The sequence below is a fragment of the Dermacentor silvarum genome, chromosome 2 (genome assembly GCF_013339745.2).
Source record: "Dermacentor silvarum isolate Dsil-2018 chromosome 2, BIME_Dsil_1.4, whole genome shotgun sequence".
NCBI lineage: Eukaryota > Metazoa > Arthropoda > Arachnida > Ixodida > Ixodidae > Dermacentor > Dermacentor silvarum.
In genome coordinates, this window is record NC_051155.1 from 43,375,253 (window position 1) to 43,391,426 (window position 16,174).

Here is a 16,174-nt window from a genome sequence, read left to right on the forward strand (position 1 = left end):
GGTTCTTTTTACCAATGAGGAAGTTGTAAACGTCCTCCGCGATTCCCTTCAACAAATGGCCAACTTTGTCCTCCTCTGACATACGAGGATTGGCCGTTCTGCATAGCTTGAGTACGTTTTCGATGTAGGTCGTGCACGTCTCGCCCGGAACTTGAGCTCTTTGAAAAAGCCTTTGCTCTGCCTGTTTTTCCTTTGCGACAGAATCGCGGAAGCACTCCTTGATTTCGGACGTGAAACTACCCAACGTTTTCAGAGTTTCTTCGTGGTTATCGAACCACACGAGCGCCGTGTCCATCAGAAAGAAGACTACGTTTGAGAGTCGCGTTACGCTGTCCCAACAATAGTGCTTGCTCACCCGTTCGTAGTGGTTAAGCCATTCTTCGACATCATCACCGGGCTTCCCTCCGAATCTGCGAGGCTCGACCAGTGGTGGCCCTGCCACGGACTAGCCATCGTTTGGTTCGAAGATGCTGCTGGTTTCGTGCGAGTGTTGGCTTCGGTGTGGGACATCTCAAACACCGTCAGTAATGGGGGTTATCCATCGATTCGGCGGCTTCGACGCAGATCAGGAGGTTGAAGAACCGTGTTGTCCGTTTTGCGTGGGGGTCGAGGGGACCCCGCGCCTCCACCAAAAACTGTTACGGATGCTCGATGTTTATTTACAGATGAAGACCAGGATGGATGAGAAGTCGCCACGATGTCGCAACCGAAATGTAGCCGTGGCTGCCACTGAGCTCTTAGTTCTACTCTTCTCCTATCTTCTCCTCTTCGCCACGTTACAATATATATATATATATATATATATATATAGACAGAGAGAATAGGAGCATAAGAGGAAGTGAAAGTTACTTACATAGTAAAGGTGGTCGGAAACGTTTCTTTCGAAAGCGCCTGAGAAAACACTGACGAAGTAAACTTTAGGCACAGGGTCTATGGCATCCAAAATGGCACTGCGATATTTAGATTAACAGTGTGACCTACGCATTACTTAGCCTTTGGCACGTCTCTGGAGCAGCACACGTACTGGTCAAATCAGTTATTGACACGCAAGTTGAGTACATTGGTCATGTCACCACAGTCGCGGATGTTTTTCACCACTCAAAATTTTGTCAAGCATATTTAACAATTCTCCATGAAATATGGGACCCACCAAACAATAATACGCATTCCAGTAACCAAAGATTGCACGTTACGTAAAACAATAAAGCACTGGACAGTATTTAAACGATGAGCAACAACAATCATTGAATTCACCATGCGCGCTTGCCTTCTGCCACTGCTGCAGCTTCGAAGAAGAGCTCCGAGTGGTGCTTCGTCAACTTGCTCGGAAATTGGCCCTCGGTGCACTGCAGTGGCAGTGCTGCGAGTAAAAATAAGGGAAGACTGACCGCCTTTTGTATCAGGGACCCGCAGCTCTCGACGCCGAGGAGACTTTGACAAAGAGCGTGCTGCCTGGGAGAAACGTGGCACGGACCGAGCGTACAAGTTTTGCATTCGGGCAAGCGCGTATTCCGACTGTCACACGAACTCTTCAAGAGCTTGGCGCCCATCTGATCCCCTATTCGCAAAAAGCAGTTACGTTAGAATAGTTTGTAGCGGCGAATTCCGACCACTCCTTATATGCTAAGATGGCCAGACGTAGACAGAGTACACTTACGAACGACGATCCTTGTGAATTCAGTCCCTGTTCTGGTGTACTCTCATTGCTGCCTTCAAAATTTGATCAGCACGAACGAGCGAATAGCGTAATTTTCAAAGCGAATTAAGTCAAATTGGAATACGGACGTTGCAAAAAATTGATTGAAATATCGGATCGAATATCATACGTTTCGTTCTACAAGGAAAGAAAAATATGTGAAGGGAGTTAAAGGATACAGTAAGGCAGATTCTCAGTGAGAAATAACGGAATGGTTCTGAATGTTGGTGCAATCACGACACTTACAACTCAACGACCAAACCCTGGCCGTCCAGAGTGCCCGCGATCGGGCCGTCAAGCTCGGCTTGGCGGTCCCTACGTGGGACTAGCCGGGTGGCGCGGGGTCTCCCCTGCGTCTTCTCTGGACCTCAATGAAGTTATTTCACTCACTTACAATATAATACATAAAACTACTGATGAACCGACCACACTCATGCAGAAAATGCGTTTGATTATGTAGTAATGTAAAGGTGAAGTTAACTAACTTCAGAGAATGAATTATATACGACAAGCGCATTAGCCTTTTCACATTCACACGTTGTATATCAAGAAAAATATGGATAAATATATAGTGAACTTTCAGGAAACCAAAAAGTGAGGCAGCTTTGTGCACTTCGCCATAGTGTCTGCGGTATAATAAGTTTAGTTTATTGCGACATCACGGAACACGAGGCCGCGTCACAGGCCGTACATGGACAAGTGGCGTATGGAGGAAAAAAAAGGATGCTGATCGTTGATCTGACCCCGAGTGAGTTATAAAACTTTCGAATTACGTCGACAAGCTCACTCATGAGTTGACTCACTGATACTCATCTCAGTAGAATTTTGGTGAGTCTGAATCCGAACGCGCCCTAAGCAAAAAATATGTTCTGTCAGCGAGTCTGAGTGACGTTTATTTTGCCGACCTGTGCGTATCGAGGCTCTTTGGCGGAGACAATATTCTACTTCGGGCCCACTTCTCCTAGACTGTATGCCGCTGGATTGGCCTGATTGACCAGTATCACCGCCGAGCATGAAGGTGTTAAGTCAAGCCTCCAACATTAAGAGAAAAAAAGTTGAAAGAAAGACAAAGAAAGGCTTTTCAAAGGGGGCCGCACCGAAGCTGACGATAAAGAGCTTTTCTAAAGGCTACAGATAATATTGTAAAGTTTTTTTTTGTCCTTGTAGCCATGTCAACAAGCGGTAAACCAATCAAGTTGGCGTCACCTTTTCTTTGAGGGAAAACACGCAACAGCTGTATACGGGAATAAAAGTTATTAGCGAAAGTCCTCGCAAAACATGAAAGTCCTAAACTATAAGAGAACTTCGAAACATTGCTAACACAGTACACACGAAGTAAAATTGCACCCTTAAGGGGGTTTCCTCGTGTCTATAACTCGACCCCTTACACACATTGGAAAGGATGTAAGTTAAAAAGATGTAAGTACACCGATTTGAAAGGGCAGTTTGTTGGAATTGAACCTTTTTCCCCGATGTGTGTTGTGCCGAAAAGCACGCTACGTTTTATTTTAAAGCTATATCCTTTCTTCTGTTACTACCCTAGTCTTTCGGACGTCCCGCAGAAGTAATCCCGAAGTGTTTTCTGAAACATTTATAAAAAAGCACTATGCATGCAGCCTGGATTCAAACTGTGCAAGTACAGATTGCCAGTCTGAAGGGTTACCACTCGACCACTCCGCTTTACTTTTTTTAACAGCGAATCTGTTCAAGCTTTTGGTCAGGCCACGTAGTGCGAACAAAAAACTGCGCCTGGCGACGTCACCGCGCGTTGCCTAGCAACCACCTCACGCAGCGCCGTGTGCTTCGCCTCCTCTCCGTGATATGCACATGTTGCTTTGACATGGGACGTTAAGGAGAGAGAAGGAGCGCGCTATGCTTTGAGAGAGAAAGAAAAAATGAGAGCGAGATAGAAAGTTTAGCAGCACCAACGAGGCAACGCGCAGAGCTGCTGCCGATGCCGTCCACGTTTCCCCGCGTTCGCGCTGAACGCGGGCGGTGTTCTTTGCTGCAGCCGGCGCCTCTGTCGGCGGCTGTGCAGGTTTCGACCAGCCACGCCCCGGCAAGTGCGGAGGCAGAGCTCGGCCATGACGTCACCGGGGAGATAAAGCTCGTAGCCAACGCAACTGTGGCAGAACTCTCGTTGACTCTGCGGTGAGTACATGTACCCTTGACACGGGACGTCCAAAGATCCAGACAACCGAAGAAGAAGCCGCTCATCTTGAAGTGCGTCCCGCGGCCAGGCGAGAATCTGCGCGTCGGCGGCGAGCCGATTCGGAATACCGTGCCTAGCAGCACTTAGCATTTCCTAGCAAAACTTAGCCAAGCCTAGTAAAACCTGGAAGAAGCTAGGTCGATCATCAGCTTCATTGTTTACTCCAGCCTTGCACCACAAGTACAAGCTGCCCACATTTATTTTTTTGCCTATAATTCAAAATAATATTTCACAAAGCAAGAGAGGGATAGATAATTTATTAGAAAGGTAGTAAGGTCGGCCTGAGCTAGCGTGCTCTGGCCTGCCACTCTGCACCGGGGATAAAAGAAAGAGGACCAAAAAGAGTGATGAAAGATGATGATGACGACAGGAAGAAGGGCCGCATATATGCACTAACACAGTGGTTTCCTTAAAGCTTTGAGTCTAGTCCGTTGATCTTCAAATAGTCCCGAACAGTCCTTGTAGCTGTTGTTGCTACTGTGCGATCACGCTTTGCTGGCAAAATAACACTTATAGACAATGTTTGCATGCCAATTCCTGCTAGCGCAAAATACAATGTCTTCCGCGGTGATGCGTAGAGATGGCAGTTGCAAAACAGAGGTTCGATAGTCTCACACACTTGTGTGTTCATATTCCGTACTGTCCGCATGGCAGTAAGATGTACATAGCGTCGAGTGAAGTCAACGCCGAGGCGAATCCGGTGACGCGTGCTTGCCTGGCATCGCTTGAAGTTAGCCGGGAGGTGAAAAGTCCTGCCAGAGTCTATTTCCAGCAGGTGCCTGTACCGATGGTTTGGTTAAGCCCAGTAATCTGGTATGCAATCTCCCATGAGCGCAATCAACGAAGCGTTGACATCACCTCGCGAGTATGAAATCTTTACGTCGATGGGTTTAGAAGCAGAGGTTCTTACCTCCGCATCAGCTGACTTGTTTCCGGCCAAGCCACAGTCACCAAGTACCCATTAGTGTGTTATTGGCTAGTGATTCAAATGAGACCGAGCCGCAGTCAAGCCAATAACACACTAACCTTCGTAGGCGCAGGCTTAGCGCCACTAGAAATAACCCATGAGATACCATCAGATAACAGTATTAAATTCCTTGACATTGTACTTTTATTTTAGGACGAACAAGTTTATTGGAAGTACGAGCCACACTCTAGTAAGCCACTGCTCCCGTACGACTCTGCTCATCCAAAACTGGTTAAGAGCAGTGATGTTCCGTGCAGGGAATTTTCCCTTTTTCAGGGAATTTTGAGCCGTCATTTTGGACAAAGGGAAAAAGGGAATCTTCGCAATATTGCAGGGAATTTCTGGAATGGTGAAATTCCTCTATCATGTCCAAAATATAGCGACACGATGCGCTTTCGGATTCTGCAATTGTTTGCGGCGCATGCAGCAGGCAAAAGCATAGCCTTTGAGATTCGTTATTGTTACTTATATTTCTTGTTTACTTTGCGTGTTTGATTCGGAACCCACATTACCCCAACGTATTCACAGCACATGGGCTCCGAGATTGCTACGTGACATCGTAGTGGAAGACTTTATTGTTTCGTTATGAATGGGCAACAAGCCACAAGCATCAAATCCAAAGAATAATCAAAAGAGGAGCGGCAATCGGGAGTTTATTTGAACGTTTTCCTTGCGTCAGTTGTTTTTTCATAAACAATGGGCACCGATGACAGCATGGATGACGGCTCCGGACCATCAAATCCTAAACAGGCAAAGCAAACGAAAAAAAGTTTGTGAAGGTGTTTCACTCGGAGTGGCTCAGCCTGCCGGAATTTAAGGATGGCTTGTAGAGCACACCACTACCGAGGCGAAGTGCAAAGCCTGCGGCGTGACAATCAAGTGCGGTAAGAGCGATCTTCTGAAGCATGCTAAAACCGCGAAACACCTGGCAGCAATAAGATCGATAAATTGCACACTGCATCAGCGATTTGTGTCGTGCGAATCGCTGATGTGAGGTCGCGTGACGCGCCGTCCGGCCCAATAAATCCCTCGGAGTATTAGAAGCCAATCGCGAAGGCCATGCTTTTGTGTTGTGCAGGCGCCTGAAAGAATTGCAAGAGCCGTAAAACGTCACACACACACACACACACACACACACACACACACACACACATATATATATATATATATATATATATATATATAATTCGTTAGTGCAGGGAAAAATCCGGGGATTTTCTTAGACATATGCAGGGAAAAATGCCCGAAATAGGGAATTTTCTTGTCTCGGAAAGGGAATTTTTAGGCGTAGTACGGAACATCACTGGTTAAGAGTTACATTGCAACATGATGCCTTTCTAACGCATTGCATGTCTTGTCCTGAAGTAACGGCTGCTAGCTTCAGTGAACAAACCTTCCGGCTATCTCCTTTGGGGTACCCCACTCATATACTAATCAGTGTCGTCGAAGGCATCCTAAAACAGAAGTCTTTAAAACTGGCTGATGCGTTGCGGTCTTCTGCTGGGAAGCAGAAGTTTGCGGTGATTCCGTGCATTCACGCCTTGTTACATCGACCAAAAAATTTGACAAAAGGTGAACGTTCAAGTTTTTTCTGCCCCTGACAAGCTTGAAAAAATGTGCAAGATGACCAAACCCGGCACCTCGCACAAGATTGGGTGCAATAAGAAGCACAAGGGCGAGTTCGCCAAATGTGTGGAATCGATCGTGTGTAGGTTACCGATTTCTTGTCGTAAGACTTATATAGGACAAAGTGGGAGTTGTGTAAATGATCGCCTCCGTGAACACCGTAGAAATGTGAGGGACAAGTGCGGAGGGTTTCTTGATCTGCACCGTAGGATGTGCTAATCTATTCATGATGCTAGTGCTGCTATGATGAATCTATGATGATGCAAGCGCGAACTCCTGTGTAAAATGGAGCTGCGTGCCGATCTAGCAAGATTGCACAATTCCCACCAGAAGCAGCTGCCAACTGATGCGTGAAATTATCGAGGCAGAGATCATTTATAGTTTAGGGGATAACTGTGTGTCCACGCCGGCGATTGCTTTAACTTCGAAGGAACTACAGTACTTGACTGGTCACTGATTACTTTGCTAGCTGCGCTTGCGTGATGTTCGGCCACAAACTACCTTTATACATGTTGTCGTTACTTAGTGGCAATGGTGTTGGGCTGCTAAGCACGAGGTAGAGGGATCGAGTCCCGGCCGCGGCGGCCGCATTTCGATAGGGGCGAAATGCGAAAACACCCGTGTACTTAGATTTAGGTGCACGTTAAAGAACCCCGCGTGGTCCAAATTATTCAGGAGTCCCACTATGGCGTGCCTCATAATCAGATCGTGGTTTTGGAACAGAAAACCCCATAATTTATATTTCATTTTACCTGTCATTATATTCCGCGCTTCGCGGGTGCTGAACAAATTGTTGCAAGTTAGCGCTCGTGTGTCTCGGTTCTGTTTCACCGTCCTCGTCTGGCTGTGCGCTTGAAGTTTTTCTCATGTCTTAGCAACACGCCCAAACAGCCACGTTATTGAACTATGAGCGAGGTACACCAAGGAAGAAGAAACATGTGCTTGAAGTTGCTACGATAACCCTAGGGGAACGATGGAACACAATTTATTAGAACTTAAAGTTATCTACCAAGCTGTCGATTTAGGCTCCTCTGGCCTCCTTGAAGGGGTTGGGTTCTGGAATAGTAGGCGTAAAGTAAACATGTCTGCAGGAGAGATTAGTAAGATACGATTGGAGGTTTGGTGACAGAAAAGTAGGGAGACAACGGAGGTGTACAAAAAGAAAGTTCCCAATAGTGGTTCAGAATTGCTGATGCTGGTCATTCTTTGTGTCTGTGTCTTTTTTTAATATACGTATGACATTAGGCAACATAAGAACAACAACTTGGTCACGCAGCCCACCAACCCGTTTCAAAGGGGAAGCTCATAGCATCCATCCATTCATCCATCCTGCCGTTGAAAGAAGTGGACAACCAGGAGTCATAAAAAATAAAGTGAGAAAAACAGAGACGGCCAATTGGATGCAAAGGATTAAAACCTAAATGGCAAAGAATATTTCCAAAAACGTAAATAAACAAATGGGGAGATAAAATCTGCATGATAACACAAAAAGGGAGGGCCTTGAGGGACATGCGGGAGCAAATAAGCGCCATAGGATGAGGCATGTATGTGCTTAAAAAGAAGTCACAGGCCTGCGCGGCACACGCAGCACAGTCACAGCGTAAGCTGGTAGAGTGGAACAAGAGCATGCTAGTAGCTTCAATTTCGGCGCCACACACACCAGGGTCTTCGCGACAAAGTGTCTTCGCCTCGTTTTGACGAGAACGATCGGAACTGTCCGCCCGGCGTCGACGGCGAGCTGCGGCTTGTAATGCTCTCTGCACAGCAGTCTGCTGAGCCCGATGATGCCTGGTTGTAGCCGCGCACGTAGCTCTACGATTCGCTTCTTCAGCAGCGGTTCGTACCTTGCGAGGAGACGCCATAACGTGTACCGAAGAGGTATCCAGAATACGGGGCGCACATCTCACATCGGAATCGCGTTGATTGCGCGCCTCGTCTGAATCGCATCTTGTCGTCTGCGCCTGCACACGCTGCGTTTGCTGGCACCCTAACTAGATGGCTCCACCATACTAGCAGAGGCTGGAGATCGCGTTTTTGTTTGTTTCGCACCTCGTCTGAATGGCATCTCGTCGTCTGCGCCTGTGCACGCTGCGTTTGCAGGCGCCTTAACTATATGGCGCCACAATACAGGCGGAGGCTCGGATCGTCTGCGCCTGCATGTATAGGGCATTTTTCCACTTCCCTATAGCAAGCGCGTGCGTGGCTTAGTGGTAGAGTATCTGGCTCTGACGGGTTCGATCCCGCCGGGAGCCGGGTACTTTTTTCGCATTTCCGGCGATAGCGGTTACGGTCCCCAACGGCGGCAGCGGTGGCACACCATCCCGAACCAAAACGGCTATTGGAATGAGCCCATAACAGCTTACGCTGTAAAAAATCCCGTAAACAACTCGGCAAATCGTAATGGAATGTCAATATAGTCATCCAATGAAGACACGTAGGGAGTGTCCACCTTCCAGAAGCGTTGTGATGCAAAGACAGAAGGATTAGCGGAGTAGGAGTCGAGATAAGTTAGAGACGATTAGTGTATTTGGGGAAGAAAAGCAGGGAAAATAAAGATAGGACCTGAGTCATTGCAACTGTAGGTAATGGTGTATGTAGGGATAAAGGTTTTAAATACAAAAGTTAGTATTGAGATCAAATAGGCAAAAGGCTAGATCGCGAAATATGTAGTGAAACTTGATTAAATCAAGCAGACTAGTTGAATGTATTTCCCCGGCCCGTTTCAAAGGGGGTGCCAATAAACATTATCATCATCATCGGAAGTGCTAGATAGCCATCTGCTTACACTCCTCACACATGACTTGTTTCGGCAGTAGTAATCGATTTTTTATTTTACTTATGCTGCCCTCAGGGTCTTGGGACACTACAGAGGGGAGTGGTGAAGTGGGAAGCATAACAATGAAGTACGACAAATAAAGTTAACAATGTACAATTCCTAATTACACAAAGTTAGGTAAGATGTTGCTTAAAATAGTTATCAAGTACGGCAAGTAGAGTGAACAGCATACCATTTTCCTAATTCATATTTATACAATGCTAGCTAATGTCTTACTAATTATCTTCTTGCAAGTACGGTAAATAAAGTCAACAAAATGAAATGTCAATAATTCCTAATTAAAGAAAGTTATCTAATGCCTTGCGTAAACGTTTGTTATTGACAATGGTGGCATTGTCACCGGGAAGGTGGTTTCATTGCTGCGGTGATTAGGGAAAAAGAAATGAACGAAACCCTTTCATTTTCCTCTGGACACTTCAATAAAGTTCTTGTCAATTGTAAATGCAAGGGTTTGTGATGCCTGTTTCATTCCAGGCTTTATGGCGATTAGTGATACGGAGTGACAGGTAATGAGGCTGAAAAATTTATGTGAAACAGGGTGTAATCACATTCCGAAAACTCATGTCTACGCCAGATGCGATGTTTGCTTTGAAGGATGTGTACACTGAATACAATACTTCTCAACTGCACGCCATAGTTGGCCTGGACATCAAGGCTGCTTTTGACCACGCCGCCCACGAGGCGCTTCTCGAAGGCCTCAGAGAGATCCGACCGGCCGGACAAAAGCTATATAAGTATGTCCGAAACTTTCTTATCGAACGCACAGTTTCCGTGAAGGTAAATGAGGTAGAACCAAGCGCACGGCACCTCCAACAAGGGGTGCCGCAAGGGTCGATTCTGTCACCAACCCTCTTTTCCTTCGCTCTCAATGGTCTGACGCGCAAACTCAGAGCTGTACCACACCTCCATTTTACAATATATGCGGATGACATCAACCTCTGGACCTACAAATACAACACAAACTACAGTCGGCCGTTGACCCCACAGCTCGGTACCTTCAAGAACGAGGGCTCACTCTGTCCAGTGCCAAATCCGAGTACATCGGCGTCATGAACGGTGAACTTGCAAAGGCTCAGGAAGATCGGAAACTAATTACACTCTCCACACAGAAAGACCCCATTCGTAGGAAGGCCTACATAAAGGTGCTAGGCTTCTGGTTGCAAGACGACGGCAAGTCCAAGGAATGGCTTCGACCAACAACCAAACAAGTGCAAAAGTGCACCGCTTCTTCAAACGCACTACGCGTAAGCTAAGAGGCATCAAAGAACACCAACTCAGGCGCATGACCCTGGCCCTAGACATACCCCGCGTCATGTATCAATACCCATATATAGAAATTACCGAGACGCAAAAATCCAAGCTTGAAACCATGCTCCGTCAAATTTCTCGTACATATTTGGTACCCCTCAATACGCCAAGTCTGCTAGGTGTCAGGATACGGCGATCCTTCCTAAAATCTACGAGTTGGCTTAGCTTCACCGTGAAGCACAATTTACCCGGATCAAGCTCTGTGCACAAGGATACGCCCTGCTATAGTGAGTTGGGCTACGATATACCTCCACCACCTGCATTCGAAGCAGCCCCGCCTCATGGGTGACGCTCGACCAGATCGCCGTCGAACCTGTACCACGGCACATGGACCCAGACATGCAACCAGGACGACGCCAAGCACGAGCCCAGCATCTTCACGAAAACACAGGAAAGTGAATCTTGTACACGGACGCATCTCCGTATCAGAACCCGGGAGTACCGTCTCAGAACTCCGGAGTATGGAGTACCACTGTCCAGGGGCTTCCATTACAACTTCAGCACGCAACGCCTGGCAGAAATCACGGCCGTTGTGGAGGCCGTTATCATGCCCAACCCACATGCCCGTAATATACGGATACGCACAGATTGTCAAGCAGCCTGTCGAGCCCCCGCGACAGGTGACATTCCAGACGCGCATTACAATACACTAGCTAACCACTTTGATGCCTACCCTTCCATACGTGTGCAGATACAGTGGATACTTGTTCACTCGGCGATTAGAGGGAATGAAGTGGCACATGCCACGTCCCGCGCAAGTCTCCCAGGCCTTCCCCTGTGGTAGCCAGATTGACTGAACCATACCGAATTACTTCCTCTGGTGCGTTCCGACCGGCGCGAAAGATTAGACGAGATGCGTAGAAACTGCGGAATTTATCCTAATCCACCCCACTCCATGACGCGACGCGAGGCAGCCCTAGTGAGGCGTGCGCAAACACACTCTCTACTGACCCCCCACATTCAGCACTACACACAAGGCAAGGACGGGCCTCCCACCTACGTGGCGTGCGGTGGCTTCCCGGATAACATTCACGTTCTGTGGGATTGTGCAGGTGCCCATGGAGCCATGCGCCCGGGAGCCTCAGTCAAATACCTACTAGACGAACATTTGCGACCCTGGATGAGTGGCTGGCGGGCTCTTCTACATACATTATGAAGGCACTGCTCGTACACCTTCAACTTCTAGGCCTGTCTGAAGACTACGTAGACCTCGCTCTTATTAGTGGACCCGGATAGGGGCTTATTTTTAAATAAAGTTGTTCTCTCTCTCTCTAGAGCCAGGGTGGCTATCCCGACGACGCTGGATGCTCTAACGAATACTCTCGCGTTTTCGTTCTCGAAACTCGGCATCTTCGATTCGGCGATGCCTCTTTTCGACTGCCGCTTTGGCACAGTATTTCCGGATCGGCTCGCCGCCGACGCGCATATTCTCGCTTAGCCGCACGACGCGCTTCAAGATGCGGCCTGGCGAAGCGCTGACATGTCTAGGCGAAGCGAGGCACATATGGTTGCTAGGTGACGCGAAGTGACGTCATGGCTAGATGGAGCAGGCGCGCGGTCGTAGCAGCTCAGCGCAGCTGTGCCAAGTGGTTGCTAGGCAACGCGCGGTGACGTCATCGCCAGGTGCAGTTTCAGGTCTACGCTATATGGGCCAACCTCCGACTTAAACAGCTCCGCTGTTAAAACCTGAAGATTGAAGAAATCAAGAGAATACCGCTATTGGAAGCAGAGGCAACTTGTATACACGTTCTTACTATCTGCCATGTGGAGAGTACAAAAAAGTAGGACCTAATAGACGTTCAACAATGCGCATCCGCCGTTGTAACAGCGGTGTCGTCGCAAAAACGCAAGCTGTCTGGCCTGTCTCTGTACGTTGTGACAGACAGGCCATGGCAGTAACATTATTAATTCGTAGACTCGTAAACGTTGTGTTTTTTTCGGACATGAACTAGCGTACCACTATTTTCACAGCATATGGTAAAGATGTAAAGAGCTCTACTAAAGAGTGCATTTATGCTTTCTACAAAGAGTGGAGATCTCTCTTGCTCCAAACCATTAAAACTGTGGTCACTAAAGCGTCTAGCGTGAACAGATACATTTGGGCCAACAAGAGTGTAACCTTACAAAAAAAGCAACAAAAAATCACGGGAGGCAGATAATCGGCACGCTTTGTCCGAAATATGCCCGATATACGCGGAGAATTTACAGGAATAGTGATGAAAAATGCGGCTCATTATACCTAAAGGTCACTCATGTTATATTTCCCGACGATTTTTTGGCACACGCCTTGCTTTGCTATTAAATTGTGCAACAACAGTCGAAACCATGCGACAACAATGATCAAGCCTGTGCCTTCCAACAAGTGACTATCCAGATAGGTTCGAAATTCGTCTCTCTTTCGAGGACAATCGAGGACCTAAATGTGCATTCCAGTCCAGGTCACCTGGAAATTAGTCGGTGACATCTGACTCATGAACACGACAGGGTTCTTGAGAGAGCTTGTTTGAAAGCTTGGAAACACTGTCGCCTCCAAGAAGACCCGCACTCTCTTGCACAATACATAAAGAGCTCGAAACTGACTCAGCGAAGGCATCACGCCCAAGTCTGCTTCTTATCCGCGTAACTTGACAGCTTGAAAGTGGACGTGATCAGAGCAGGGTGATTCCACGATAGATCAACACGGGTCCAAAAATTCATATTTTAGATTTCATTCCATATTTTATATTTTGTGCGCATATCAATCGGTAGTACGAAAGTGAACTTGCCTTCTTTGACAAATAGATACTTTAGGAGAAAAAAAAATGTCGAAGTTCTTCAGGTTGCAGGCACCATTTTCATGCACCGGGCATTCTTGCAAATTCACAACAATGTGAAATACAAAATATTACGGCTACAAAGAGTGCATTTTCTTCTGTAAAACGTATACGTAAAGAAGAGTCACCAAGCGTTGTTTGAGGCTTCTGTGCAAAACGGAAGTGTTTTAGAAAAAATTCTTAATTTGCTACACTTCTCGAAATTTGCTATATTTACGAATTTTTATCTACTAAACTAATGCATGTAGTCCTTTGAAATTTGGTGGGCTATGAGATCATAACATGTTTAACGATTATGCTGAATATTGTTGCTGTAACGCAAATTTCCATTTTTACAGTTTGCCTCAAATGTGAAGTTTTGAAGAAAATGAACAATATTTAAAAATAAAATAAAAAAAAACATCGTTAATTTTTCTCAAAATTTCGTAAACAGCTGTCCACAGACACTGAAAAAAGAACATTAAAAACATCTTGCATTATTTTGTTTTTAATGACAATATATGTGGTAGAAATGAGAGCTTCGCCGGGATGCAGCAAGGTACTAAGAAATAGGGACATCGGGGTAAAAAGAACGTCTATTAGCCTCTGACTTGTCTAAACTTGGCCATGATTGCGACAAAAGGGCAGTTTTGGTAAACTGTATTATGATTGCAGGCACGTAGTTCTCGAATGCCTAACTTTCTGACGTAAATTGTGCTGCTGGGCCATCATTCGCGCCCATATTTTGTTAGCGCTTTCAGATGATGCTCTACTAAAAATCGTCTATTTTGAACGAGTTGGTAGAGTTTAGTAGAATAGGGAGTGGATCCATGGGAGGCGGTGGCAAACAGGTGGTAAAGCGAAATACGTTGAAAGTTGCTGGCGGTGTGGCCGCCGCCTTAAGAGGAAGCTTAAGCTTGGGTGCTCCGTTATAAGTACATCTAAAACGAGAATTTGTTTTTCTCGGCAACCACTGCACCACATTTGATGACGTTTGTTGCAGCTAAAACAAAAGTGAAACTCTAGTGACTGTTGGTTGCGATTTTGTTATTTAAGTCGTCAACTGTTTATTAAAATTGACAAAATAGCAGAGCTTCAGAAAACGAAACTATCAAATTTACAACTCTAACTCAGCAATGAAACATGATATCACAATCTTGTAAACTGCACCGAATAGTAAATCTAAAGTGGACAAAATTGCTATATTCTACATGGCTTTAAAATAGACTACTATTTTTTGTGTAGAACTTGTGCAAAATCCTTGTAAACAATGTAACAAATTCATGTAAGAAATAAATTGGCATATCAATTGGCAATGAATGTCTGCTTTGAATGCTCTAATACGTGCCGTTCACAGGTCTGCGATATCTTTTATATAGGTGCAGAGCTACGAATTTGTAAACTTTGTGCCTCTATTTTTTTCAAACTTACCAATTCTTGAAAATTCCAGTTAAATAATGCAGGCCAGAAATCGACATTTAGCGTCCGACAGTCACTAAAATTTACCTTTCTCTATCATGTGCAACAAATTTAAGTAAAGTCGGCCCAGTGGTTATCTCAAAAAATCGTTTCTGCGTTTTACATGTATTTGAATAGGCGGCATCAGAGTTGGGGCCGAGCTAAAGCTTCCTCTTAAGAGCAAGCTTTATTAGATTCGCTTCATTAGATCTGCGTGATCTGGCCCTCTGGATCAGTTGGTCTTATTTGAAAATGCGGAAAGAACCGCCATTACTGCAGCGCTTCGTAAACTGAGGACGCGTTCTCAGCACGCTATCACCCATTCTGATCTTTCAGTGGTGCTCCAACAATTATCCCGTGCATTGTATGGCAGCAAGTTCGGCCGACAGTCATTGATGTTAGCTCAGGAGCTCAGCAATAGGCATTTCATTCTGAAGTTTCAGTGGATACCACCACATGTTGGACTTGCAGGCAATGATGCAGCAGATTACATTAAGAGTGCCAATGAATCCCCCCTTATATAAAGACTTCTCAGCGCTTTGAATATCACCTCACCATCCAGGAGTGGTTTAAGGAATCCGTCACGCAGAAGCTATACGCTGTTTCATAGAGTAAGAACTAGTTCCGCGAACACCCCCCCCCCCTTCCCTGTTAGCGCGGAATAGTTCATCTGTGCCTGCCAATACTTCAATAAAAACAGAAACGCTCTACTTGAGGCGTCGCACAGCTAGAAGATAATTTCCTTAAGAGTGTGCGGAACAGGTAATGTTCCCCCAAAACTCATAAATTTCTGAGAGAGGAAGTGTCTCGTCTCTTCCCACCTGTTCAACCCCCTTTTTAAAGAGGCGGCAGAATAGAGCAACCGCTGGCACTAATCTGTCCGCTAAATCAGCCCTAACCAACGCCATCACCTTAGGTTATCTAAGGTATCTTAGGTTATACTGTATACTGACGTTGCCGACGGAGCCATGGCGAGTACAACGCTTTTAGAGACCTTTACCTGCCGTAAATTTTGTTACTTGTGTACATGCACAGGGAGTTCACCGTTAAACCTGCAATTATCTGCGCTGCAAGCTACGCACACTTGTGAAATAAAATGAGCCATGTAAAGGTTGCTCTGTTGACGTATATTTACTCACATTCAAGAAAATGTCTATTGTACTAAACGGTATTTTATGCATAAGTATTAACCATAAGGGTAAAATTACCCTTTTGTTGCAATCATGGTCAAGTTTAGGCAAGTCAGAGGCTAATAGACGTTGTTTTTACCCCGATGTCC